This window comes from Scyliorhinus torazame, chromosome 16, assembly GCF_047496885.1.
Source record: "Scyliorhinus torazame isolate Kashiwa2021f chromosome 16, sScyTor2.1, whole genome shotgun sequence".
NCBI lineage: Eukaryota > Metazoa > Chordata > Chondrichthyes > Carcharhiniformes > Scyliorhinidae > Scyliorhinus > Scyliorhinus torazame.
In genome coordinates, this window is record NC_092722.1 from 9882835 (window position 1) to 9900001 (window position 17167).

The following is a 17167-nucleotide window of genomic DNA, read 5'->3' on the forward strand; positions in this document are numbered from 1 at the left end:
CCCGGCTTGGGTCACTGTCTGTGCGGAGTCTGCACATCCTCCCCGTGTGTGTGTGGGTTTCCTCTGGGAGCTCCGGTTTCCTCCCACAGTCCAAAGATGTGCAGGTTAGGTGGATTGGCCGTGATAAATTGCCCTTAGTGTCCAAAATTGCCCTTAGTGTTGGGTGGGGTTACTGGGTTATGGGGATAGGGTGGAGGTGTGGACCTTGGGTAGGGTGCTCTTTCCAAGAGCCGGTGCAGACTCGATGGGCTGAATGGCCTCCTTCTGCACTAAATTCTATGATCTATGTTGACACTGTCTCTGAAAGCCGTCTGAACGGCGCTATCTTTTCAGACATATGCCAGGGATCTCCAGTAACTTTAGAAAGGACATCTGGAAGGATTCATGCCGGATGAGGTGATGGATAATATTCATTTACTGTGAAACCATACATCCATACTGGGTGAGTTGTTTGGTCTATACAGTCATAAAGGAAATATCAGGTTCCACCAAGGTTCTCTGTTATTGCGCACGAAATTCCCCCTGTACTAGATTGAGCACTGCTTTAATAAATGAACACAGCTAATATAACAGTCACATCGCTGGTCACTTCAACTTATTTTGGTATCTTATAACTAACTGCCCATGGCCAACGACATGGAAACATAGGAAGAGGAATAGGCCATTCGGCCCCTCAAGGTGGTTATGCCATCCAATTAGATCACAGCCGATCTGTATTTCAACTCCGTCTGCGGGACTTATTTCTGTAACCCTTAATGGACGGGTCCGACAAAAATCTATCAACGACAAAAGGTTATCAACCTGAAATGTTCACTTTGTTTTTCTCCCTCCACAGATGCTGCCAGACCTGCTGAGGATTTCCAGCTTTTTCTCTTTTTATTTCAGATTTCCAGCATCTGCAGCCGATCTTACCAGCTTTTTGGGTTCCAGATTTCCATGACCCTCATTGTGAAAAATACTTCCTGACGCCACCCCTGTACGACCTGATTGAGGACACATATGGGCTCCACTGGTGGAATGCAGGTCTGGAAAAGAGCCTGGCTCTCTGAGAGACTCACTGGTGGGAAGAACGGGGTAGTAAGTGCCAAAGAAAGACCCCAAATGGCCCATCGGCTAATTGCAAATGGGGGGCAGGATTCTCTGATCCTGAGGCGAAATGTTGACACCGTCGGAAAAGCCGTCGCGTTTCTCGACGGCGTCAACATGGCCTCAGGAGCAGCGATTCTGACCCCTACCGGGGGCCAGCACAGCAATGCCGATGCCAGTGTCAGATGGGCGCCGCGGGTCTGCGCATGCACAGTGGGACTGGCGCCAATGCGCGCATGCGCAGTGGGACTGGCGCGATTTCCGCGCATGCGCAGTGGCGCCCTTCTCCGCGCTCGCCCCGACGCAACGTGGCGTAGGGCTACAGGGGCCGGCGGGGAACAAAGGTGGCACCCAACCCGAGAGACTGGCCCCCCCCCGATCGGTGGGCCCCGATCGTGGGCCAGGCCACAGCGGAGGCCCCCCCCCCGGGGTTGGAACCCCCCCCCCCCCCGCCCCCCCCCCCCCCCCCACTAGGCCGCAGTTTCACAGATTCACTGTGCAAATTCCACTTCATCGCTTTATCCTGCACCCTCTGCAATCACTGTCCATCAGCATTCCAAACCCCTCGCCTTTTATTATAAGCTGGCAATACTGGGCAATAAGGGGCGTCATTCTCCGACCCCCCGCCGGGTCGGAGAATGGCCGTTGGCCGCCGTGAATCCCGCCCCCGCCGAAGTCTCCGCTCCCGGAGATTGGGCGGGGGCGGGAATCCAGCCGCGCCGGTTGGCGGGACCCCCCGCTGGATTCTCCGGCCCGGATGGGCCGAAGTCCCGCCCAGGAATTGCCTGTCCCGCCGGCGTAAATCAAACCTGGTATTTACCGGCGGGACCAGGCGGCGTGGGCGGGCTCCGGGGTCCTGGGGGGGGGCGCGGGGCGATCTGACCCCGGGGGGTGCCCCCGCAGTGGCCTGGCCCGCGATCGGGGCCCACCGATCCGCGGGCGGGCCTGTGCCGTGGGGGCACTCTTTCCCTTCCGCCTCCGCCACGGTCTCCACCATGGCGGAGGCGGAAGTGACTCTCCCCACTGCGCATGCGCGGGAAACTGACAACGGCCGCTGAGGCTCCCACGCATGCGCTGGGAAACTGACAGCGGCCGCTGACGCTCCCGCGCATGCGCCGCATTTCCGCGCCAGCTGGCGGGGCAACAAACGCCATTTCCGCCAGCTGGCGGGGCGGAAATCCCTCCGGCGCCGGCCTAGCCCCTCAATGTTGGGGCTAGGCCGCCAAAGATGCGGAGACTTCCGCACCTTTTTGCCGGAGCGATGCCCGTCTGATTTGCGCCGGCTTTGGCGCCAGTCGGCGGGCATCCCGCCGTTGGGGGAGAATTTCGCCCAAGGTGTCTAGAGAATCTCCGGGATTTCTTTATTTTTACTTCATAGCGTCTGTGTTTGAAAATTAATCAAACTTACAGATGTCCCTTAAGCAGAACACATACTCTTTGAAAACTTAAAAACGGCAATTCAGGTCAAGTCACGTAAATAAAATGGAGATCACCATATCATCAGAGACTTCTTCACTGAACAGAAAACAAAGTGGGTCCCTTGGGAGGTTACAGCACTTGACACAGAAAGTCTTAGAAAATGAACTTGCAAGTTGTTAGTATTTGACATCTAACAGCTAAAACAAATAAAATATTAAGAGTTGTTTCGGTAAATCCACGCAACATAAATCCAAGTGCATCACAACATCCAAGTGTCCATCACAACACTATTACGCATGGAATCATGATATTTGCATGACCAGCCTGACATCTCGCTGCAATAGGAAACACTTACTTGCATGATGTTCCACAGTCATTAACACACGCTACGCACGGTAGCACAGTGGGTAGCACTGTTGCTTTACAGCGCCAGAGTCCCAGGTTCGATTCCCGGCTTGGGTCACTGCCTGTGCGGAGTCTGCACGTTCTCTCCGTGTCTGCGTGGGTTTCCTCCGGGTGCTCCGGTTTCCTCCCACAAGTCCCGAACGACGTGCTTGTTAGGTAATTTGGACATTCTGAATTCTCCCTCAGTGTACCTGAACAGGCGCCAGAGTGTGGCGACTGGGGGCTTTTCACAGTAACTTCATTGCAGTGTTAGTGTAAGCCTACTTGTGACAATAAAGATTATTATTATTGTTATTATTGCAGGAATCAGTGGAATTGGACTTGAACTCAAAATGATTTACTGAAAGGATGAGTCGAATCTTTACCAGCAGCTACTTTGTCAAAAGCAGCAGCAGATGTATATTGCTGCACTGTGTTTCTCAACCTTAAGCTCAGGAGGAAGGTCATGTTGGGATTGGGACTTGGGAGAAGTATCCAGTGGGGCTTCTCCAGCTCTGAAAACAATCACAATTGCTTTAGCTACAGGTTTGTTTGAGGCATTAGGACATGATTAGGTAGAACAGGTTGGTCAGGGTCATCCGGAGTACGTTGTAATGTTCTTGTTGGATGGCCTGATTTACTACAAGAACACTTGTATTTAAAGTTATAAACATTATTAACATAAGCTTTATTAACATTAATTGGGGGGTAACTATATACAAGACAACAGATGAACAACTGCAAAATCATGCACATGCAAGCTCTCCCTTTTACTTCCTCCAGCTAGTGTCTGGTCAGCTGACTTTACATTCACTTATATACTAGTGAGGCTCCTAGTGGTCAGTTGGTGAATTACAACACAACCATGTTGACACTACATATGTAACTGATGCACCTCCCAGAAGGTTGGCAGATCTATTAGTTTGCTCAAGAGTGTAGAGGCAGCAATTTAAAAGGATGCCTCCATGTGGATGCTACGGAGTATTACTATGGCTCTGGAGTCACATGTAGGCCAGAGCAGGTAGGAAGATTTCCTTCGCTAAAAGGGAACCAGATGGGTTTTTAATGACAATCGACAGTGGTTCAATGGTCACCAGTAGACTTCTGTTTGACTCCAGATTGTTTTTTTGTATTGAACTCCAATTCCATCATTTGCTGTGGTGGGATTTGAACCCTGGTTCCCAGGGCATTACTCTAGGCCTTCTAGATTACTAGATTCACAATGTCAATGTCAAGAAAATGGCATTCAGCTCAGTAAAGCTCATCTCTCTGGTGTACTAACCCTCCCCCTTTCAACTGACAAACATATGAATATAACATGAGCACATCATCATCGCAATCTTCACCAGCCAGAACCTTTATTTCCCCTAAATGATTAACAGGAATGCCCCCTGGCTCCATAATAGGTATGCTTCATTGCAGGCAAGAAGAGATTTAGATGTCCCGAATGCTCCTGCAATGATTGCAGCCTAAGTCGGTAAATTCTTTGCAATGTTCTACATTGTGGTAGTATGTATTGGGGGTCATGTGGGACTGGAAGCCCTAATGTCATTGGCTGACAGATCCCGGGTCCTGGTTGGCCGTTGACCTCATGCTCCGCCCTGAAGGCGAAGTATAAGAAGCCGGTGCCTTCCCCCGCAGGCCAGTTTACTATCGGGCTGCTGGGGAACAGACACGCTTAATAAAGCCTCATCGACTTCACTCTATTCGTCTCACGGAGTCTTTGTGCACTACATACATACTGCACCTTCATTAGATTACAAAAGCAAGGAAGTCATGTTGGAGTTATATAGAACATTGGTGAGGCCACAGCTGGAGTACTGTGTGCAATTCTGGTCACCACATTATAGGAAGGATGTGATTGCACTGGAGGGGTTGCAGAGGAGATTCACCAGATGTTGCCTGGGATGGAACATTTCAGTTATGGAGCGAGGTTGGATAGGCTTGGGTTGTTTTCGTTGGAGCAGAGAAGACTGAGGGGCGACCTGATCGAGGCGGACAGGATTATGAGAGGCATGGACTGGGTGGATAGGGAACAGCTGTCCCCCTTAGTTGAAGGGTTGGTTACGAGGGGACACAAGTTCAAAGTGAGGGGCGGGAGGTTCAGGGGGGATTTGAGGAAATCTATTTTTCACCCAGAGGGTGGTGATGGTCTGGAACGCACTGTCTGGTAGGGTGGTAGAGGCGGGATGCCTCACATCCTTTAAAAAGTACCTGGATGGGCACTTGGCACGTCATAACATTCAAGGCTATGGGCCAAGTGCGGGTAAATGGGATTAGGATTGGCAGATCAGCTGCCTTTCATGTGGCAGATTCGATGGCCGAAGGGCCTTTCTGCACCGTATTTTTCTGCGATTGTGATTTCATTATGAGGGACATTAATTTGGACATCATAGACAAACACATCCATTGGCTTTCTGTGGCTTCGAGAACGTCCAGCGTCTTCACTGTAGGATATCTCACTTGTTACATTGCAAATTGTGGCAATGTTCGAAGATCATTTAATACCATATCCAACAATGTGACGGAGTTGAAAAATGAGGGGCAAAAATATTAAGTTTAGCAATTTCCCTTGGAAATATTATTCGTATGAATCATTATTCACAAACAGCCTTAACTCTGACATTTAACTTATTAACGTGATTAATCATTGTAGTCCAATTTAAAAGTGTCAGTAACAGATACAAGACAGATGATAGCAGCAATCCTAAATCGTCGAGCTTATATGAGCGGCAATGGTATGCTTGTCAAACGAACAAGCGCGCTACAGTGCACCTTGTTGAAGTATTCCTAACTGGAAATTAGCGCATAAACACTTTGACAAAGATATTTTTTGATGATATTACATGTGGTGCTTTTTAGTGATACGTTTGCCTATTGGATTCAAGGACATGATTTCGAAGAAGAATCCAACATTATGCTTCTGTTTTGATCTTGCTTCCCATATTTTCCCGTGGGAGTTGGTGCAAGTCCATCTCATCGTTCTCAGTCAAGATGGAGAAACTGATTCTAAGTATTTCCTGCTGGATCTGATGAACATAATCAAGGAATAGTTTCCACTGAGCTGCATGGGCCACAACTTCCCAGCAGATATTTCAATCCATCTTGTACCATCCTGAGGAATTAGGTGCTGATTGATGTCAGACGTATATAAAGGAATAATAAAGGAACAATCTTAAATTGGGTAAAGGTTAAGGTCACCTCCTGCAAAATGGTGATAAATCATTAACGCTTAAGAAAAATAGTCATTTCTAATCACCATGATGGCTTAGAGGGTGAATAAAGCTGGATACATTCACTGGGAAGAGAGGAGGGAATACCCAGGTCAGATCTATTGGGCACGATTTAACCAACACATTGCGAAGTGTAATTTGGGGTGAATTTGGTGGGGTGTTTCCCGTGGGCTATTTGGGTCAGATCCACACCGGAATATGCCATTAAGAGAAACAGTACATGTGCCTAATGCAGAACCCGGTGTTGTTTAAAATGGACAATGCGTGATATTTCGGATATTGACAGCATTAAGGAGGGCAATTAAATGGAGCCCCAGCCTGTCGATGGTACACACGGCTGCTACTGTGTGTCAACGGTGGAGGGAGTGAATGCTTGTGGAAGGGGTGCAAGCAGACTGCTTTAACCTGGATGGTGTGGAGCTTCTTGAGTGTTGTTGGGGCTGCACTCGCCCAGGCAAGTGGAGAGTTTACCATCACACTCCTGACTGGTGCCTTGTAGGTGGTGGACAGGCTTTGGGGAGTCAGGAGATGAGTTACTCACCGCAGGATTCCCAGCCTCTAAACTACTCTTTAGCCACAGCATTAATATGGCTGGCCCAGTTCAGTTTCTGATCAATGGTAACCCCTGGGATGTTGATATGTGTCTTCTTAAATGCATCTATGCTATTCACCACCGCCACGCCTTGTGCTAGTGAATTCCACACACAAACCACTTGCTGGATAAAGAAATTACTCCTGAATTCCCAATTAGATTAAATGGAAAAAAGATTAAAGGGAGTTAATTGATCTGGAAAGAGGGGCATTAGGAAGGAAGATGTTTAAATTTATGCAGCACAAATTGCATTTATTGGTCAGAAGTCAAGAGTAAATGCATTGAAGTGGAAGAGAAATCCGGCATTAACATCACTTAAAAAGCCTGAAGCCACTCCTCAGAAGTCAGAGCTCAAGAGGAAATCTGGATGTCAGCTCTTGCCATCTGAATTGGAATCAGCTGTGTCTGTAGCCCAGCGTAGAGTACAGCTGCTCGACGGGCGAACGGTTCCTCTGATCCTGCAGTGATGGAAGTGATTCACTTCATTTTTCTGTTAACCAGAAGCAGAAACAATTCCTCGGCACCTGTCTTTTGTGTCGCAGCCGTGGCACCTTTACAAACGTTACCTGGAGCAGAGCGGTCGCGTTCGGTGGGAACTGACGGGTTGTGGCTGGACGAAGTCAGCTGCTGTACCTTCAGTGCAAAAAAACACACAAATTACACACGCCAGATGTCATTCATTCTTCCCTCCCGGTTCCGACCACACTCACTGGGTTTTTATGTCAGTCGTAATCAATATAGTTTCAGAGCTAAAAGTGAGACGGGGCAGAGTGCGACTAATGGTTATCCCACTGGAGGGGGTGTAGTAGCTAAGAAAGGTCAAGTGATGAAGTCAAGTTGTACACACGAGTGGTAATTACTTTAGTGTATTTGTGCGTCATTCCAAATAACTTAGAAAGGACTCATGCGAACTGTAAAATCAAGAAAAGAGCAGGCTGAGTCGCGACTTAATGGAGTTGTTTAAAATTATGAAGAGGTTCGATAGGCAGAGGAGATGTTTCCATTTATGGGAGAATCCAAAAGAACAAAGAAGAAAGAGCAATACAGCACAGGAACAGGCCCTTCGGCCCTCCAAGCCTGCGCAGACCATGGTACCTGCCTAAACTCAACCCCTGTGCACTTACGGAGCCCGTATCCTTCCATTCCCACCCTATTCATATATTTGTCTAGATGCCTCTTAAATTCCGCTATCGTACCTGCTCCCACCACCTCCCCGGGCAGCGCGTTCCATATATTTACCCCCCTCTGTGTACATCCTCGCACATCAGTTCTAAACTTTCCCCCTATGTCCTATACATACAGGAAGCTGTATGAATAAGACAATAAGAGTAAATCCAATCGTGAATTCGGGAGGAATTTTTCATTCAGAGACTGGTGCGTATGTGAATCACATGGGTTGAATTATGCAGGTCGGCATGGCCACTGCCCAGGCTCAAAGGTCAGTGGGAGGAGCCTGCCCAGTGGAGGAATGGCTGCCCTGCTGTCATTTCACATCCAATTAGCTGTTGATTAGCGGGCAGTGAGAGTTCAACTCTTCAGGGTCAACAGGTCCCACCTCAGAGTGCTGCCAGGCCAATCAGAAGCCAGCAGCTCTTCGCTGTGACGGTAGCGCCAGCAGGAGAAGTGGCCACTGCCGGTATTGCCATCGGGCAATGAGGTTGCAAGTTGCAATGGGTGAGAAATGTGTAAGTGTTTGGGTTGTAGGGAGAGGAGGGCTGGTGAGGAGATTGCACCCCCCCCCCCCCGCCCCCCAATCAGGATTTGAGAGTCGATGAGAGAGGGAAACCTGGTGAAGTTACCACCTTAGGAGGGCTCTCCACTGGACCCGGGGGGCCAGTTAGCGAGGGAGTCCTCCCACCCACAACCAGCCCACGTGGCAAGGGCCTCTCGCACCATCGGTTTAATTTGGCTGCAGTGGGATGAGGCCCTTAAATGGGCATTATTGATTGGGTGGATTGCCATTTGGCACCGTGACTTAGCACCGTGACTGATACTACCCATTGACAGTGCTACTGGTGTTCAGAAGAGAGAATGGGTGATCTCAGTGAAACATATCAAACCTTTAAAGGGCTTTGAGAATAGATGGTGAGAAAATGTTTCTTCTGGAAGGGAAATCCAGAACACAGGGTTAATCTCGGTGCTGAGGAATCCAGAACACAGGGTTAATCTCGGTGTTGAGGAATCCAGAACACAGCGTTAATCTCGTTGCTGAGACATCCAGAACACTGGGTTAGTCTCAGTGCTGAGGAATCTAGAACACTGGGTTAGTCTCAATGCTGAGGCATCCAGAACACTGGGTTAGTCTCAATGCTGAGGCATCCAGAACACTGGGTTAGTCTCAGTGCTGAGGAATCTAGAACACTGGGTTAGTCTCAATGCTGAGGGATCCTGAACTCAGGGTTAGTCTCAGTGCTTAGGAATCTGGAACACTGGGGTAATCTCAGTGCTAAGGAATCCAGAACACAGTGTTAGTCTCAGTGCTGAGGAGTCTAGAACATGGGGTTAGCATCAGTGCTAAGGAATCCAGAACACAGGGTTAGTATCTGTGCTGAGGAATCCAGAACACAGTGTTAGTCTCAGTGCTGAGGAATCTAGAACACAGGGTTAGTCTCAGTGCTGAGGAATCTAGAAGGCAGTGTTAGTCTCAGTGCTGAGGAATCCAAAATACAGGGTTAGTATCAGTGCTAAGGAATCCAGAACACAGGGTTAGTATCAGTGCTGAGGAATCTAGAACACGGGGTTAGTATCATTGTTAAGGAATCCAGAACACAGTGTTAGTCTCAGTGCTGAGGAATCTAGAACACGGGGTTAGTATCAGTGTTAAGGAATCTAGAACACAGTGTTAGTCTCAGTGATGAGGAATCTAGAACACGGGGTTAGTCTCAGTGCTGAGGAATCTAGAACACAGTGTTAGTCTCAGTGCTGAGGAATCTAGAACATGGGGTTAGTCTCAGTGCTGAGGAATCCAGAACACAGTGTTAGTCTCAGTGTTGAGGAATCTAGAACATGGGGTTAGTCTCAGTGCTGAGGAATCCAGAACACTGGGTTAGTCTCAGTGCTGAGGAACCTGGAACACTGGGGTAGTCTCAGTGCTGAGGAATCCAGAACCCTGGGTTAGTCTCAGTGCTGAGGAATCTGGAACACTGGGGTAGTCTCAGTGCTGAGGAATCCAGAACACTGGGTTACTCTCAATGCTGAGGGATCCTGAAGTCAGGGTTAGTCTCAGTGCTGAGGGATCCTGAACTCAGAGTTAATCTCAGTGCTGAGGGATCCAGAACACGGGGTTAGTCTCAGTGCTGAGGAATCCGGAACACGGGTTTAGTGTCAGTGCTGGGGAATCCAGAACACAGGGTTAGTCTCAGTGCTGGGGAATCCAGAACACAGGGTTAGTCTCAGTGCTGGGGAATCCAGAACACAGGGTTAGTCTCAGTGCTGGGGAATCCAAAACACAGGGTTAGTCTCAGTGCTGGGGAATCCAGAACACAGGGTTAATCTCAGTGCTGGGGAATCCAGAACACAGGGTTAGTCTCAGTGCTGGGGAATCCAGAACACGGGGCTAGTCTCAGTGCTGGGGAATCCAGAACACGGGGCTAGTCTCAGTGCTGGGGAATCCAGAACACGGGTTTAGTCTCAGTGCTGGGGAATCCAGAACACAGGGTTAGTCTCAGTGCTGGGGAATCCAGAACACGGGGCTAGTCTCAGTGCTGGGGAATCCAGAACACAGGGTTAGTCTCAGTGCTGGGGAATCCAGAACACGGGGCTAGTCTCAGTGCTGGGGAATCCAGAACACGGGGCTAGTCTCAGTGCTGAGGAATCCGGAACACGGGTTTAGTGTCAGTGCTGGGGAATCCAGAACACAGGGTTAGTCTCAGTGCTGAGGAATCCAGAACACAGGGTTAGTCTCAGTGCTGAGGAATCCAGAACACAGGGTTAGTCTCAGTGCTGGGGAATCCAGAACACAGGGTTAGTATCAGTGCTGGGGAATCCAGAACACAGGGTTAGTCTCAGTGCTGGGGAATCCAGAACACAGGGTTAGTCTCAGTGCTGGGGAATCCAGAACACGGGGCTAGTCTCAGTGCTGGGGAATCCAGAACACGGGGCTAGTCTCAGTGCTGGGGAATCCAGAACACGGGTTTAGTCTCAGTGCTGGGGAATCCAGAACACAGGGTTAGTCTCAGTGCTGGGGAATCCAGAACACGGGGCTAGTCTCAGTGCTGGGGAATCCAGAACACAGGGTTAGTCTCAGTGCTGGGGAATCCAGAACACGGGGCTAGTCTCAGTGCTGGGGAATCCAGAACACGGGGCTAGTCTCAGTGCTGAGGAATCCGGAACACGGGTTTAGTGTCAGTGCTGGGGAATCCAGAACACAGGGTTAGTCTCAGTGCTGAGGAATCCAGAACACAGGGTTAGTCTCAGTGCTGAGGAATCCAGAACACAGGGTTAGTCTCAGTGCTGGGGAATCCAGAACACAGGGTTAGTATCAGTGCTGGGGAATCCAGAACACAGGGTTAGTCTCAGTGCTGGGGAATCCAGAACACAGGGTTAGTCTCAGTGCTGGGGAATACAGAACACAGGGTTAGTCTCAGAAGAAGGGGGAGGCCATTTAGGACTAAGAGAAGAGATGTTTTCACTGACAGAATTGTGAAACTCTGGGATTCGGTACCCCAGAGAGCTGTAGATGCTGCGTTTTTGAGTATTTTCAAGCCAAGGGTAGATAGATATTTAGGATACTACGAGAATTAAGAGCTACAGGGATAGTGTGGGAGAGTGGCGTTGAGGCACTACAGATCAGCTCTGAATTGTTTGAATGGCGGAGCAGGTTTGAAAGCTCAGGTGACTGACTCTAGCTCCTATCCCACACTTTCTTATGATAGAGAGTAAAATCGAATGGGATGTAAAGCCAACTAGGTCCCTGATTCTGAGAGTTTCCGATGGGTAGGGTATGTAACTATGAAGACAGGAGGTCCTTGCAGGTGAATAAACGTGGGTTTATTGTAGACACAGAAAAAGGCCACTCCTGCGGCTACGCACAATCAGTTCCTGTTGGGACTGCCCGAACGTCGGCCAGTGGCCGGGTTGGCTTTCACGTAGGTCGATAACGAGCCCTAGGTGGGCGGGCCTCCACGGGGAATTCGTATACCTGGAGTCCCACGGGGAGATCGAATAGGTTATCCCCGTGGGCCTCGTGAGGGTTATTACGGGAACAAATTTCCCCACTGTGTCTACCATCTCGGTGGCAGAACAGAAATATACCCAGTGAATCACTGCCTCCAAAGAAGGAAAGATGAGAGCAGCAGGACCATAGACCTGGCCCGTGGTTGTAAGCTTTCTTCACCTGAATCAGAATCAGGATTCAATGTGGAAAGTCCCCTTCAGTTACATTTCTTCTACTCTGCGGTGATTAATGGTGTTGTGTGACCAACAGGCTCCATCAGTTGACATGATGCATCTCTGCTGGGTGGCTCTGCAGGAACCTCTTCCTTTAATTTCTCAGCAAGTGAAGAGATTCCGTGAAGAGATACCGTGGATGCTGCAAATCTGGAATTAGAACGGTAAGCTCTGGGAATTCAGAGCGGGTCTGGCCACATCTGTGGAGAGGGAACCAGAGTCAACGTTTCAGGTCGAGTTACTCTTTTTTGGCACACTACTTTGGTTCCTGAGAAAAACGATTCGACTTTCAAACCTTGAGTACCATGAATCTCGAGAAACATACAACAATTTAGACTGCTCCAGGTTTTACTGTATTTGGGAGCATGTTGAGCGATAAAACTCAAGCTCTTGACTGAAATATGGTGTTGGCAGGAAGGTGGACTTAGTGAATGCTAGATCAGCCATGATCTTATTCAATGGCGGAGCAGGCTCGAAGGGCTAAATGGCCGACTCCTTTTCCTATTTCTTACGGTCTTACTAATTAAACTAGTGACACCACTGAGGTGTCTACGTGATGGGTCTGTGTCAACGTCTCTCCAAAATTGGAATTGTCTAAACTTGCCACCTTTCAAACTTGATCCAAGGAACCACACGTCTGAATTTTCAATAAAAATGTTCACCCGAGCAAGTTAATCCCCAAATCCCCTAATAACAACCCAGGTGAATGGAATGTATCTGACACACTCCACAATCCTCTCTCAGGCTTCACTTCGATATGAAACTGATCTGACTCATTTTGTGTGTACGGCAGATAAAATATGGAGGAGGTGTTAATAATAATCTTTATTAGTGTCACAAGTAGGTTTACATTAACACTGCAATGACGTTACTGTGAAAATCCGCTGCTCACCACATTCCGGTGGCCTGTTCGGGTACACGGAGCGAGAATGTCCAATTCACCTAACAGTACGTCTTTAGGGGCAGCACGGTGGCGCAGTGGTTAGCACTTCTGCCTCACGGCGCCAAGGTCTCAGGTTCGATCCAGCTCTGGGTCACTGTCCGTGTGGAGTTTGCACATTCTCCCCGTGTTTGCGTGGGTTTCATCCCCACAACCCAAATATGTGCAGCTTAGGTGGATTGGACACTCTAAATTGCCCCTTCATTGGAAAAAATGAATTGGGTACTCTAAATTTTTTTTAAAACAGTACGTCTTTTGGGACTTGCGGGAGGAAACCGGAGCACCCGGAGGAAACCCACGCAGACACGGGGAGAACGTGCAGACTCCGCACAGACAGTGACCCAAACCGGGAATCGATTCTGCCTTTTGGGCGTTAAATCGCGCCCGTTAACTTTGTTTCTCTCTCTCTCTGCCAGACCTGCTGGGTTTTTACACCATTTTCTGTCTTTATTTCAGTCTAAATGTCTGCCCCTGTTGGCCTTTGAAATCACAAGATTTTTTAAAAATTGACCTGCATGTCACCCAAAAGCAATTGCGATGAAAATGCTGAATCCTGCAAGGACCTAGTGTCGCTCTGGCTCACGTCTCTGTTCCTGGTTTGTCTTCCAAGCGAGATTTCTGTGTTGTGACACCCGACAGAGCTGTCTGGTATAATATTCAGAGCTGACACCGCAGCAGGTGGAACTGACCAGAAGGATCCTCCACCGCCAGGGACAATTATACAAACACAGCAGCTCGGTAGCAACCCGAGTGATTTGCAGCAAATTAATAATCCCTTTGAACCCTGAATGTTACTGGCAACATGCGGCCCCAAATCTGTTTCATATTACTAACCTCCTCGACAAAAGTCATCTTTCAACAAACCAGCTATGATTGCCATCAACAAAGTCCGTGATGAGAATCTACATGAATTGAAAAAATTAATTGGACGAGGGCTTTGGAATGACTGTGAAGTTGGCCAATTAAATATTTTAATTTGATCGCTTTCAAAGTCTCCAGTGTCGGTCTGTGTAACATCTTGCATCTTGATTTGAGCTATTGCCTTTTCCTTCAGTGTGTGGAATTTCACTATTTCACTGGAGGGTAGGGGATTATTCCTAATGTCCCGACCGGTACTGATCCTCCAATCACCATCTGACCCCGGGGCGGGGGGGGGGCACCGATCGGCGGGCTGGCCTCTCTACCCCCCTGCCTCCTGCCTCATTGTCAAGTTGCTGCTTGTGGGGATTTGCTGCTCATTCATCGGCTGCTGTGTTTGATATAACATCGACTCCAAAGTACTTTATTGGCTGTAAAGCTCTTTGGGGGCAATCCTGAGATTATGAAAGGTGCTATAGAAATGCAACTTTTCCTTTTTTTTACCCAACGTCCAGCACACAACTATCCTATTTATGGTATTTATACTCCAGATGAATCTCCTCTTCCCCATCTTTATCAAACCCCACCACTCATCCTCTATTCCCATTTGCCTCATGTTTATCGAGTTTCCCATTAAATGTATCTACACTACCTGCCTCACGTACTCCTTGTAGCAGCGATTTCCACATTCTAACCACTTCCTGAATTCCTTATTGGAATTATTGGTGACTATCTTATATTTATGGTTGCTGTTAGAAGTAGAAATATCGGGCGAGATTCTCCCAACGGGCGGCTATGTGCCGCGCCGGAGTAAAAACGGGAGTGTTTTACTCCGCCGTCGGTGCCTGTTCCGGGACCCCATTCTGTGGCCCACAGTGGGCTAGGACAGCGCTGGAGCGGCCTCCGCCAGCTGCCGATCCCAGCCTGAACCCGGCGTCACGGGGTCGCGCATGCGGAGTTGAGCCGGCGCCAACTCGTGCATGCACAGTGGCCTTCTTCCCCGCGACGGCCTCGACGCCAAATAGCGCAGTGCTACAGGAGCCAGCGTGGAGGAAAGGAGGCCGGGGGGCAGAGAGGGCAGCCCGCCGATCGGTGCCCCCCCCCACAGGCCGCCCCTGGACTCTTCAACGCCCTCTTTCCTCCGCGCTGGCTCCTGTAGCTCTGCGCCATTTGGCATCGGGGCTGCCGCAGGGAGAAGGCCACTGCACATGCGCTAGTTGGCGCCGGCCCCACTGCGCCGGCTCGGAGGATGCTAAAACGGCGCCGGCGGGGCTCGGTTTTCTGTTGACGGGCGCTTGGCCCATCCAGCCCGGAGAATCGACGCATACCCCGACCAGTGCCGCGCCGACCACGCTGGCGCCGATGGCGCCGATTCTCCGCATTGTGGAGAATTGCGTCCCGGCGTCGGGGCGCCATGGCGCGAGTCGCGCGACGCTGCGCCGATTCTTCAACCCGGTGGAGGGTCGGAGAATTCCGCCAATTTTCTAGCCGTGCTTACTCCACCACTGGCGAGGAATTGTCTCTAACTTACATATTTGCAGTGTACTGAAAACATTGGCGTTAACTGCGGTCCAAGGGTGTGTGGATACTCTGAGCGTAACATTAATTACAGCGGTGGAACAGTCCAGGCCCACAGCCCAATGTGCTGAGGGCCTGTCAACATCTACCTGGACAGCGTCAAGAGTCAGTGACGAGAGGAGAGGGCAGGAAATTCGGAAGAGCGGTGAGAGAGGAGAAGAGCAGCAGCATTGTCAAGACATGGAAAGGCCCATCAGTCCTTAACGAAGGCAGGAGACGCTGCAGGCTGACAAAGACGTGCTGTCATAATTCAAATGACAATGTCCAGGGAAATGAAGCAAATGAGCATTTCTCCTCTTTCACTCAGATCCCTATTGGTTTCCTGTAGGTGTGAGAGTGCAACACCTGTAGGAACCCCGCAGAATTTCAGGACAATAGATTTTTTATGTAAGAGGGGATGTCCATTGTCCACTTCCTCTGTTTCCCGATGGGGATTGGAAGGGGGGAAGGGGGGAAGTTGGGGGGGGTGTAGTGCTGATGGAGATGGAAGGTTGGGAATCAATGTAAGAGAATACGGATGACAATGTGCAACTGTTTTTGACTATTTTACGCTTATGTCTCATCAAACGAAAATGCAGATAAAAACAGAAATCAGTCAACTTTCATTCCCACAGCTCTGGCATTAAAGGTGTTAATGAGATCAAATGAATGACGGGGGACTGAATCATCAGAAAGTGACATTTCAGATGGGTATTTTTAGCAATGAAAGCTTAAAACAGAGAACAGGTACAGTCGAGGTTCTCTTGACTTGAACAGTGCATCTGAAACTCAAAAACGTGTAATGTCCTTCACCTTGCACACTCACAGGTGTGTCAGCCATCGCTCAGCTGGTGCTCTCTCTCCTCCGAGTTAGCATCGTGGGTTCAAGGCCCACCTGGGCACAAAGACCAAGGCTGACACTCCGATGGAGCACTGAGCAAGAGCTGCACTGCCTGAGGTGCAGTTCCTTGATGCAACGTTAAATCGATATCCCGTCTGCCTGCTAGGGTGGACACAGAACTATTTTGATGAAGTGCAGGACCTCTTGGTGTCCTGTCCAATATTTAATCTTCAATCAATGTCATTGAAACAGATTATCTGACCCTTACAGCACTGCTGTTGGTGAGAGCTTGTTGTGCACATATTGGCCGCCACAGTTCCTATAATACAACGGCGACTACATCGAAAAAGGGTAATTAGAGCAGCACGGTGGCACAGTGGTTAGCACTGCTGCCTCACGGCGCTGAGGACCCAGGTTCGATCCTGGCCCCGGGTCACTGTCGGTGTGGAGTTTGCACATTCTCCCCGTGTCTGCGTGGGTCTCACCCCCAGAACCCAAATTGGATTGTGGTGGATTGGCCATGCAAAATTGCCCCTTAATTGGAAATTTGTTTTTAGGAAAAAGGGTACTTCATTGTAACGTGCTATGGGACATCCTCTGGTCATGAAAGACGCAATAAACTAAGGAAGAGGGAAGCGGCTAGGGAAATAGGGAGGGTAGTGGATGGGGAGGGTAATCTAGTGGGTGACCCGGCAGGGCTGAACAAGGGATTTAGGGACATTTATAGGAAGCTGTACACTTCGGAACCCCCCGGGGGACCGGGGGGGATGAGACGATTCCTGGATGGACTGACATTCCCAAGAGTGGGGAGGGGGTTGGTGGACAGATTGGGGCCCTGGTCAGGATCGAAGAGGTATTGGGGGGCCTGA

At 49.5% G+C, this 17167-nt stretch overlaps 1 long non-coding RNA gene across 1 annotated transcript in view; it reads right to left on the reverse strand.

Annotated features, from left to right (window-relative positions):
• Nucleotides 1-3597: 3597 nt before the first annotated feature.
• LOC140392571 (uncharacterized) overlaps nucleotides 3598-17167 on the reverse strand; it is a 40968-nt gene continuing 27398 nt past the window's right edge. Inside the window, exon 3 of the long non-coding RNA XR_011935389.1 lies at nucleotides 3598-7347. This is a non-coding gene — a long non-coding RNA (uncharacterized lncRNA). The remainder of the gene's footprint in view (nucleotides 7348-17167) is intronic.